Source organism: Carlito syrichta, unplaced genomic scaffold (genome assembly GCF_000164805.1).
Source record: "Carlito syrichta isolate Samal-C Ts95f unplaced genomic scaffold, Tarsius_syrichta-2.0.1 Scaffold308864, whole genome shotgun sequence".
Taxonomy (NCBI): Eukaryota; Metazoa; Chordata; class Mammalia; order Primates; family Tarsiidae; genus Carlito; species Carlito syrichta.
Window position 1 is genome coordinate 442,843 of NW_007252960.1, and position 9,210 is coordinate 452,052.

The 9,210-nt window shown below is 44.0% G+C and overlaps 1 protein-coding gene across 1 annotated transcript in view; it reads left to right on the forward strand.

Annotated features, from left to right (window-relative positions):
- The window catches only part of GSPT1 (G1 to S phase transition 1), a 46,785-nt gene that overhangs the window by 761 nt on the left and 36,814 nt on the right, over positions 1–9,210 (forward strand). The gene's annotated exons all lie outside the window — the stretch shown is intronic.

The following is a 9,210-nucleotide window of genomic DNA, read 5'->3' on the forward strand; positions in this document are numbered from 1 at the left end:
CCTGCCCTTTCCCCGGGGGCCGCTGTTGCCCCCTTGAAGTGGGAACCGTATGGGACGGAGCGGGGCCGCGGCGGGTAGTGCCACGAAGGCCAGAAGTGAGGACAGATGGAACCCGGCGTGGGCGGGTGGGCGTTGAGCGGTCGTAGGAGGGGGGAGCACAGATGCCCGAGTTCCCCATTCACCTTGGCGTGGCCGAGAGGGTGTCTCTGGCTGCAGTTTCTACTGTTGAGACTAACTACGTTTCGAGTATCTGTGGCCCCGAACAGTCCTGAAGGAATCCCGAGATGCATTGCAGTCCCTGCGATCGGGCAGAAACTGTTGGCTATCGATACAAAGATCTTTCTTACCCTTGGTGTTTCGTGTGCCTGTCAAGCTTCTTCACTCTGTGATGGGAAACTGTTGACTTGTGTGCCTTTTTTTCTTAAGTGGGATTTAGACTTTTTTTCTTTATCGGTGACACGTTTAGAATTTTCACTGGTGTAAAGTCGTTGACCTTATTCAGCTTGCTTGGTATAACTCACTCATCGCGTTCATGTGTCAGTAGTCTAGTCTATTCTTGACACTTGGGTGTTCGTTATAGCTTAATAGTTCTCATGTGCTTTCCTGGCCTAGCTAGTGGACATACTTTCTATGATTTTGAATTGTTTGATCATTACAAATCTTTCTGTATTAGGGGCTGCTTAAGTGGTAGGTAGCATGTTTGCAGGTACTGATTTTGTAGGAATGTCAAGTGAGTGAACTTCAGTATTCTCAAGGGTGCTTTATCTTGTGGTGGGTAGCATGCTTGCAGGTACTGAATTTGTAGGGATGCGAAATGAATGCACTTAGGTGTCCTCCTCACAGTGGTGCTTTTTTAAGGCACTATCATTTTGCTTTAAAGAGAAAATGAAAAAGGAAGGCTGAATATCCTTTTATTATTTAGCCAGGACATCGGTGAGCTGGATCATAGACTTCCAATTCATTTTAAGTGTGAGCATATTGTTTTTTCTCTACAAAATTCTGAATTGTATTTTTCTAGGTAAGTAGATATTATAAAGTGCTCAAGGAGTTTGGTTCCTTCAGAAACTTTTGCCAGTTTGTTCTCTCTGGAGGTAAAAAGATAGAGTTTGGAGAAATACTTTTGTGATGTACATATGTGAACACACAATTAGGTTGTTTTACTGACTATCGTATTTCTTTTACTTGTGTGGGTATTAGAACAAGGCAGTGTAACTTTTGATTCTTGATTTACATCAGGCCATTTTGACTCCCTAAACTAGTTCACTTTCTCCTGAAAGTGGCTGTTTCCCTGGACCTTATCCTGCAGAGCCCATTTATCCAGTCATTTGCTTTTCTGCATATTCGTTTCTCTGGAGCCACCAGCACCGCTCTGGCTAGATTAAGGACTTCATTTATAGCCTGCCCGGGCAGGCATCGAAGGACAAGCACCCACAAAGGAAGGGTCTGGCATGGTCACTGTTGAGGGACTAGGCATTCCTCCTATGCAGGAGGTTTTTCTGCTCCTTATATTTGTTAATTTGTGAGTTTCATTTTAATCCTTTTCCCTTTGACACTGCTGGGAGTTGGAAAATAAAAATCCGATGGGAAGTGGTTGTTGGTAAGAAAAGTCCCTACATTATGGCCACTTTTTAAAAAAATCTGAAAACTATTTTGGTGTTACTGGCTTTACCAATTGCTTCTACCAAAATGCTACTTAATGTTTTTTGTTTTTCTTTTTTGAGTTGGAGTCTCACTCTGTCACCCGGCTCATTTTGATTTATTGTAGAGATGAGGTCTTGCCAAGTTGCCCAAGCAGGTCTTGAACCCGTGGGCTCAGTCAATCCACTCACCTCAGCCTCCCAAAGCCACGGGATTACAGGCTGAGCCACCGAGCCCGGCTGCTACTTAATGTTTAAAAAATTATTTTGTGTAGGATGTCTATTTGGAAAAGAACAGATTTTCTAAATTGAGGTCCAGAGTTATATGTGGGACTGTTGGATTGCATGTTCCAGGCCATTTAGGTCCGTAAAAGCCACCATCAGAGAATGAGAATGAAGCCTGGAAAAAGCAGGGGGGGAAATGGAAATAGCGCCTAGACTGGAACTTCCAAAGGGGGAACCAAAAAGTTTGCAGGTTTTTTTGATAGTGAGGAAGTGGACAATAGAGCTAACATGTTTTCTTTTATAGTGAAGTCAGAGCTGAACTTTGTGGTAGGTGTGTTTTTAAACTAGATACCAGGAGAGTTGTTAAAGGAGCCTCGCGATCACATCTCTAGAATAACTTTTTTTTTTTTGAGTTGGAGTCTTACTCTGTCACCCAGCCTGGAGTGCAGTGGCACGCTCCCGGTTACCGCAGCCTTGACCTGCTGGACTCTGGCGATCCTTCTGCCTCAGCTTTCCAAGTAGCTGGAACTACAGGCGCGCACTACCACGCCCGGCTAATATTTTTTGATTTATTGTAGAGATGAGGTCTCGCCAAGTTGCCCAGGCGGGTCTTGAACCCGCGGGCTCAGGCAGTCCACTCACCTCAGCCTCCCAAAGTGCAAGATTACAGGCTGAGCCACCGATCCCGGCTTAGAATAACTTTTAAAATGTGTCTGTCTCCTGAAAACAGGCCGGTTTGCCTGTCTTTTCTTTTGTGAAATACTTACAGAGCATCCAGTAGAGGAAGATACTTCTGCACAGCATCACTCACCTTCACTGGAAGGTGACTGGTTGTGCCTGTAGCCTTCTCATGTCAGAACTTGGATCTCTAAAAATTTAAGAATATAGGTTTCCTAAGAAATGATTAAGTAGAGCCCATTTAAGTGTCATTCATTTAAGTGCAATTCTCTACAGAGCAAGGAAATTGGCCAAATGAGTCTCATGAAAATTGAGATCCTGAAATGAATGAAAATATAGAAGACAAGGCTTACTGCATATTAGAACAAACACTTTCTATGATAGTATGTGTTTACTTTAAGTTCCAGTTGGCACCTAGTGTCTGTTCTGTTGTCAGATGATACACAGGTGATGTTAGACAGTCGAGTTGCTTGGTCTTTTAGAACTGTCGGAGCTTCTCTGGTCAGGGTACAGTATTCTTTGTGTCATCCCCACTCGCTATGTTGACCTCTCAAGACTCTGCCATTACAAACTAAAACAAGCATTTGTCTCCAGAACGTAGCAAATTATATTGTGGAACTTGAAGTTTAAAGAGAAATGTTCTGTTTTGTAGTGTTTGGTTTTTGCTGAATGCCTTTTTGTTGATGACTTTATTCTTTTTTTTTTTTTTTTTTTGAGTCAGAGTCTCACACTGTCGCCCAGACTGGAGTGCAGCATGCTCAAGGCATTGACCCGCTGGTCTCAGGCGATCCTTCTGCCTCAGCCTTCTAAGTAGCCGGAACTACAGGCGCGTGCTACCATGCCTGGATAATTTTTTAATTTACTGTTGAGATGAGGTCTTGCCAAGTTGCCCAGGCTGTTCTTGAACCCATGGGCTCAGGAAATACCCTCACCTTGGCCTCCCAAAATGCTGGAATTACAGACCTCATGAGCCACCGGGCCCGGCTGAGATTTGTTTTTCTTTAAGATCAAAGTGCTTGCAATAACAATCAGTTTTTTTTCTTTTTCTTTATAATTAAAATAATTTTTTTGAGAGAAGGAGTCTCACTGTTGCCTTGGCTGGTCTTCAACTCCTGGGCTCAGACGATCCTCCTGCCTCAGTCTTCCAAAGTGCTGGGATTACAAGTGTGAGCAACTATGCCTATACTTTTTTTTTCTTTTTGAATTAAAAGAATTTTTATCTTAGAGACAGGGTCTCAACAATCCCACTGTAAAATATGGAGGTATGGCCGGATGTAGTAGGTCAAGCCTGTAATCCCAGCACTTTGGTAGGCGGACGTGAAAGAATTGCCTGAGGCCACGGGTTCGAGACCAACCTGGGCAACTTGGTGAGATCTCATCTCTACAATAAAAATCAAAAAGTTAGCCGGTTATGGTAGCGTACGCCTGTGGTTCCATCTACTTGGAAGGCTGAAGCAGAAAGATCACTGGAGCTCAGCAGGTTGACACTGGGGTGGCCATGAATGTGCCACTGCACTCCAGCCTGGGTGATGGAGTGAGACTCCAAATAAAAAAAAAATATAGAGAGGTGTTTTTAGGCTTCAGTGGGACAGAGGAGGTAGTGAAAAGTATTATTTCTGGAGTATCACAGTAGTAGGTATTTCAGTGCCTTTAGTTTTTTCCTTCCTTGACTGATTTTTTTTTTTTTGGGGGGGCTCTTGGTTACATGTTTGAATGACTTCAGTGTGGGTCTAGGGAGCAAGTGAGGATATCAACTAGTGTTGTGCAGTTGTTTAAACTGTTAAAAATTTTGACTGGGGATAGGTTTTATTTAGTACTGCTAGTGCATAGCTCATTGTATTCTTTTCTTTATTTTTTCCTTTTCTGAAATTGTACTGCATGAAAAGACAGCAATTTAAATTGATCAGGACACGTTAGGGAAGTATTGTAGGGGACAATTTTTTTTTTTTTTTTTGAGTTGGAGTCTCACTCTGTCGCCCAGACTGGAGTGCAGTAGCCGCTCCTGGCCACCACAGTGTCAACCTGCTGGGCTTCGGTGACCCTTCCACCTCAGCCTTCCAAGTAGCTGGAACTACAGGCGCGCGCTACCACGCCCGGCTATTGTAGAGATGTGGTCTCAGGCAATCCACTCACCTCAGCCTCCCAAGGCGCGGGATTACAGGCTGAGCCACTGAGCCACTGGCATACTATACTCCCAGCCCCCGCAGCCTCAACCTGTTGGGCTTAGGTGATCCTTCCACCTCAGCCTTCCAACTAGCTGAAACTACAGGCATGCGCCACCATGCCTGGATAATTTTTTGAATTATTGTAGAGATGAGGTCTCATCAAGTTGCCCAGACTGGTCTTGAATGTGCAGGCTCAGGAAATCCTCTCACCTCAACCTCCCAAAGTGCTGGGATTATAGGCGAGAGCCACCATTCCCGGCCTTATTTTAATTTTTTTACAATCTAACTCACATATAAAATCCTCCCTCTGTGTAAGTCTGCCAAGACTTTGCTGCCATAGAACATTTTGTATACTACTTGTTTGTGTCTTTCATATCAAACAGCAATGAGTTTAGTTACTAGACTGGCTAGCGTATCTGCTGGCATGTTCATTTAGAATTTCAACATTTTGCGCTCATTCTTTAATTTATTTGTATTATTATTTTTAGAGACAAGGTCTTGCTCTGTCACCTAGGCTGGAGTGCAGTGGCACAATCATAGCTCACTGCAGATTCCTGCCCTCAGCTCTTTTTTTTTTTTTTTTTTTTTTTGAGATGGAGTCTCACTCTGTCGCCCAGACTGGAGGGCAGTGGCCGCTTCCGGCCAACGCAGCCTCAACCCTGCCTTCCAAGTAGCCGGAACTATGGGCGCATGCTACTATGCCTAGCTGTGTTTTGATTTATTGTGGATACAAGGTCTCGCCAAGTTGCCTGGGCAGGTCTCGAACCTGCGAGCTCAGACAGTCCACTCACCTCGACCTCCCAAAGTGCTGGGATTACAGGCTGAGCCACCGAGCCCAGCCTGCCCTCAGCTCTTAAGGAAGCAAGAATTTGGCTACTAGTTGAAGGTTCTTGATTTTTCTAAGTTCCTCAGTCTCTGTTTTTAGCTGTCAGGTTTTTTTTGAGTTGGAGTCTCACTCTGTCACCCAGACTGGAGTGCAGTGGCTGCTCCCGGCCACCACAGCCTCGCCTGCTGGGCTCTGGCGCTCCTTTCGCCTCAGCCTTCCAAATAGCTGAAACTACAGGCAAGCGCTACCACGCCCGGCTAATTTTAAAAAATTTATTGTAGAGATGAGGGCTCGCCAAGTTTCCTAGGCGGGTCTCAAACCCGCAGGCTCAGGCAATCCATTCACCTCAGCCTTCCAAAGCGCAGGATTACAGGCTGAGCCACCAAGCCCAGCTCAATTGTTGATTCATACCAAAGTTTCTTGTGTTTTTTTGTTTTTTTTTTTAATCAATATTTTTTATTTTGATATTGTGGAGTACAGTTTAGGGTTAGGTATACACATATGCTTCGTTCAGGAAACCAAAGTATCTTAAAAGTTTTGTCCTGGTTTTCAGTAAATGTTAACAAAGCAGAACTAGGCTGTAGATGTGTTTGACTTTGTCATAAATGACTTTGTTCTAAGGAAACCTAGTTGTTACAGTACTCCAAGTAATCTTACTTTCGAGGGGACAGAAACAATAAGGATTTCCCGAGCATCTTCCATCAGCCTGACCTATGAGTGATGACACATAGTTTCAAACCACATTCCTACTAGGTAATTGTTTATCACCTCACTTGAGAAACACAAAAAGTGCATACCTTAGGGTGTGATTGAGTATGGAATCTGGTATATTACCATACTCTGTGCCCATCTCCTTTGGGTAGTTGGTTTTGGTAGTAGATAGATGTTTTCCTGTTGTTTTTGTGCTTTATTGGGACTATCTGAAATGATTTTGGCTTATGTATTTAATTTAATTTATTTATTTGAGTTGGAGTCTTACTGTGTTGCCCAGGCTGGAAGCATGCTCACAGCTACCTCAGCGTCGACCTGCTGGACTCAGGTGATCCTTCTGCCTCAGTCTTCCAAGTAGCCGGAATTACAGGTGCACACCACCATGCCTGGCTAATGTTTGATTTATTGTAGAGATGAGGTCTCCCCAAGTTGCCTGGGCTGGTCTTGAACCCTCAGTCTCAGGCAATACACTCGCCTCGGCCTCCCAAAGTGCTGGGATTACAGGCTGAGCCACCAAGCCGTGCCCTGGCTATGTATTTTAAATATACAACAAGTTGTTTTTAAAGTAGATGGCATGTAGATCATAGCTAAGACTTTTAGGGTTGTTTAAAAATATAGTGGAAATTAGTTACTATATGGAAAGTCGGCTTGGGTTGATAATGTAGCTTTGCTTTAGTAAATAGGTTCTTAGAATATTTGAGCTGGAAACAACTCTGCAGTAATACGGTCTCCTTTTTTTCTTTTTTGAGTTGGAGTCTCACTCTGTCACCCAGACTGGAGTGCAGTGGCTGCTCGCGGCCACCACAGCCTCGACCTGCTGGGCTCTGGCAATCCTTCCGCCTCAGCCTTCCAAGTAGCTGGAACTACAGGCGCGCGCTACCACACCCAGCTAATTTTTGATTTATTGTAGAGATGAGGTCTCACCAAGTTGCCCAGGCAGGTCTCGAATACTCGGGCTCAGGCAATCCACTCACCTCAGCCTCCCAAAGGCGCGGGATTACAGGCTGAGCCACCCAGCCTGGCTACGGTCTCCTTTTTGGATCAAGGAACTGAAGCCTTGAAATGCTAAATAAATGCCTAAGATTGCTCAGAGTTAATGACACTGTTAAGTCTAGAGTTCAGATTTGCCAGCTGCTAGTTTAGTCCTCTTTCTGCCGCACCATGCTGTTTAATAATAGAAAAAGAGGGACATGCCTATGACTAATTACTACAACCAGCATGGATTTTCTGAGCATGACCCTGGCATTTGCCTTTCCAATGTTTCATTCTTAAAGACTTTTGTAATTATTTGGAGGCTTTAAAATGCTTGTTGTAATAATAAATTTCTTGAGCAGTTACTACCACTGCATAATATGATCTTATCATTTAGTCTTTACAACATTCTCTTGGAGTTTAGATACTGTTGACCCATTTTACAGATAAGAAAATTAAAAGCTAAATAACTTAGGTTGTGTTTATGAATGAAAGAAGGAGTGAGGATTAGAATCTAGGTCATTTCAAAACTTATTCTAGTAGTCATTACTCTGCTAGTCCTTTTCTTGTGTTTTGATATTAAACAATATTGACCGAGATTCTTCAAAAATTGGTTCCCTGAGCTTGAATTATGGCATTTTCTCTGTGTTCTGTGTTAGCAGTAGCAGAATGACATTTGTCATAAGTAGGCACTGCTCTAATTTAAAGCAATATTTTGAAAATGATGTAAAATACTTTATTTTTTTAATATCAATATTTTTTATTATGATATTGTGGGGTACAGTTAAGGGTTAGGTATACAAATATGCTTCGTTCAGGCACCCTTGTTGATAAGAGGTGTCTCCCCAGATGTAAAATACTTTAAACAGCTCTGTTCACCACTGTTTGTACTACTGTGCCTTTTTATTTTTAGAGTGTTAGGTAATTAAAGCAAAGCTATCCACGTTTTTGTGTGATCTACAGACTGCTTTTACTGTTTTTTGGTGTTTACAGGAGAAAAATGTCTCGGCATGCTTTTATTTGAGTCAGGGTCTCACTCTGTTGCCCAGGCTGAAGTGCAGTGGCACAGCCACGGCTCACCACAGCCTTGGGCCCAGGAGATCCTTCCACCTTGGCCTCCTGGGTAGCTGGGACTACAGGTGTGCGCCACCATGCCTGGCTAATTTGTTTGATTTTTTTTTTTTTTTTTAAATAGAGACAAGGTCTTGCTATGTTGTTCAGGCAGGGCTCAAGCAATCCTGCATCGGCATCCCAAAGTGCTAGAATTACAGGTGTGAGCCACTGTGCCTGGCTGCAATTTTTTTTTAAGAGACAGGATCTTACTCTCACCCAGGCTGGGGTACAGAGGTGTGGTCATAGCTCCCTGTAGCCTTGAATGCCTGGTCTCAAGCAGTCCTCCTGAGTAGCTGGGACTACAGGTGTACACCACCATGCCCAGCTAATTTTGGTATTTTTTGTAGAGGTGGGGGGGGGTCGCACTATGTTGCCCAGGCTGGCCTTAAACTCTTGGCCTCAAGCGATCCTTCTGCCTTGGCTCTCAAAGTGCTAGGATTACAGGTGTGAACCACTGTGCAGGCTCAGCATGCAATTTTGGTGAGACTATCAGGTTCCCTGAGTGGTAGAAAGTTCTAATGCCTTACTTAAACATGAACATCTCTTGGTCTAGCGCTTCCTTAACCCTACTCAGAATGTCAGCACATTTCAGATTGTTTTTACTCTGTCAAACCCTAATGGAAATGCAGCAAATATACAGGTAGAGTCTAGGGAAGGTGAGAAAAGTGCAGTGAAGTGACTGGAAGGAACCATTATGAAAATCAAAGTGAGCCGGGCTCAGTGGCTCAGCCTGTAATCCCGTGCCTTTGGGAGGCTGAGGTGAGTGGATTGCCTGAGCCCGCGGGTTTGAGACCCGCCTGGGCAGTGAGACCTCATCTCTGCCATAAATCAAAAAATCAGCCGGGCGTGGTAGCGCACACCTGTAGTTCCGGCTACTTGGAAG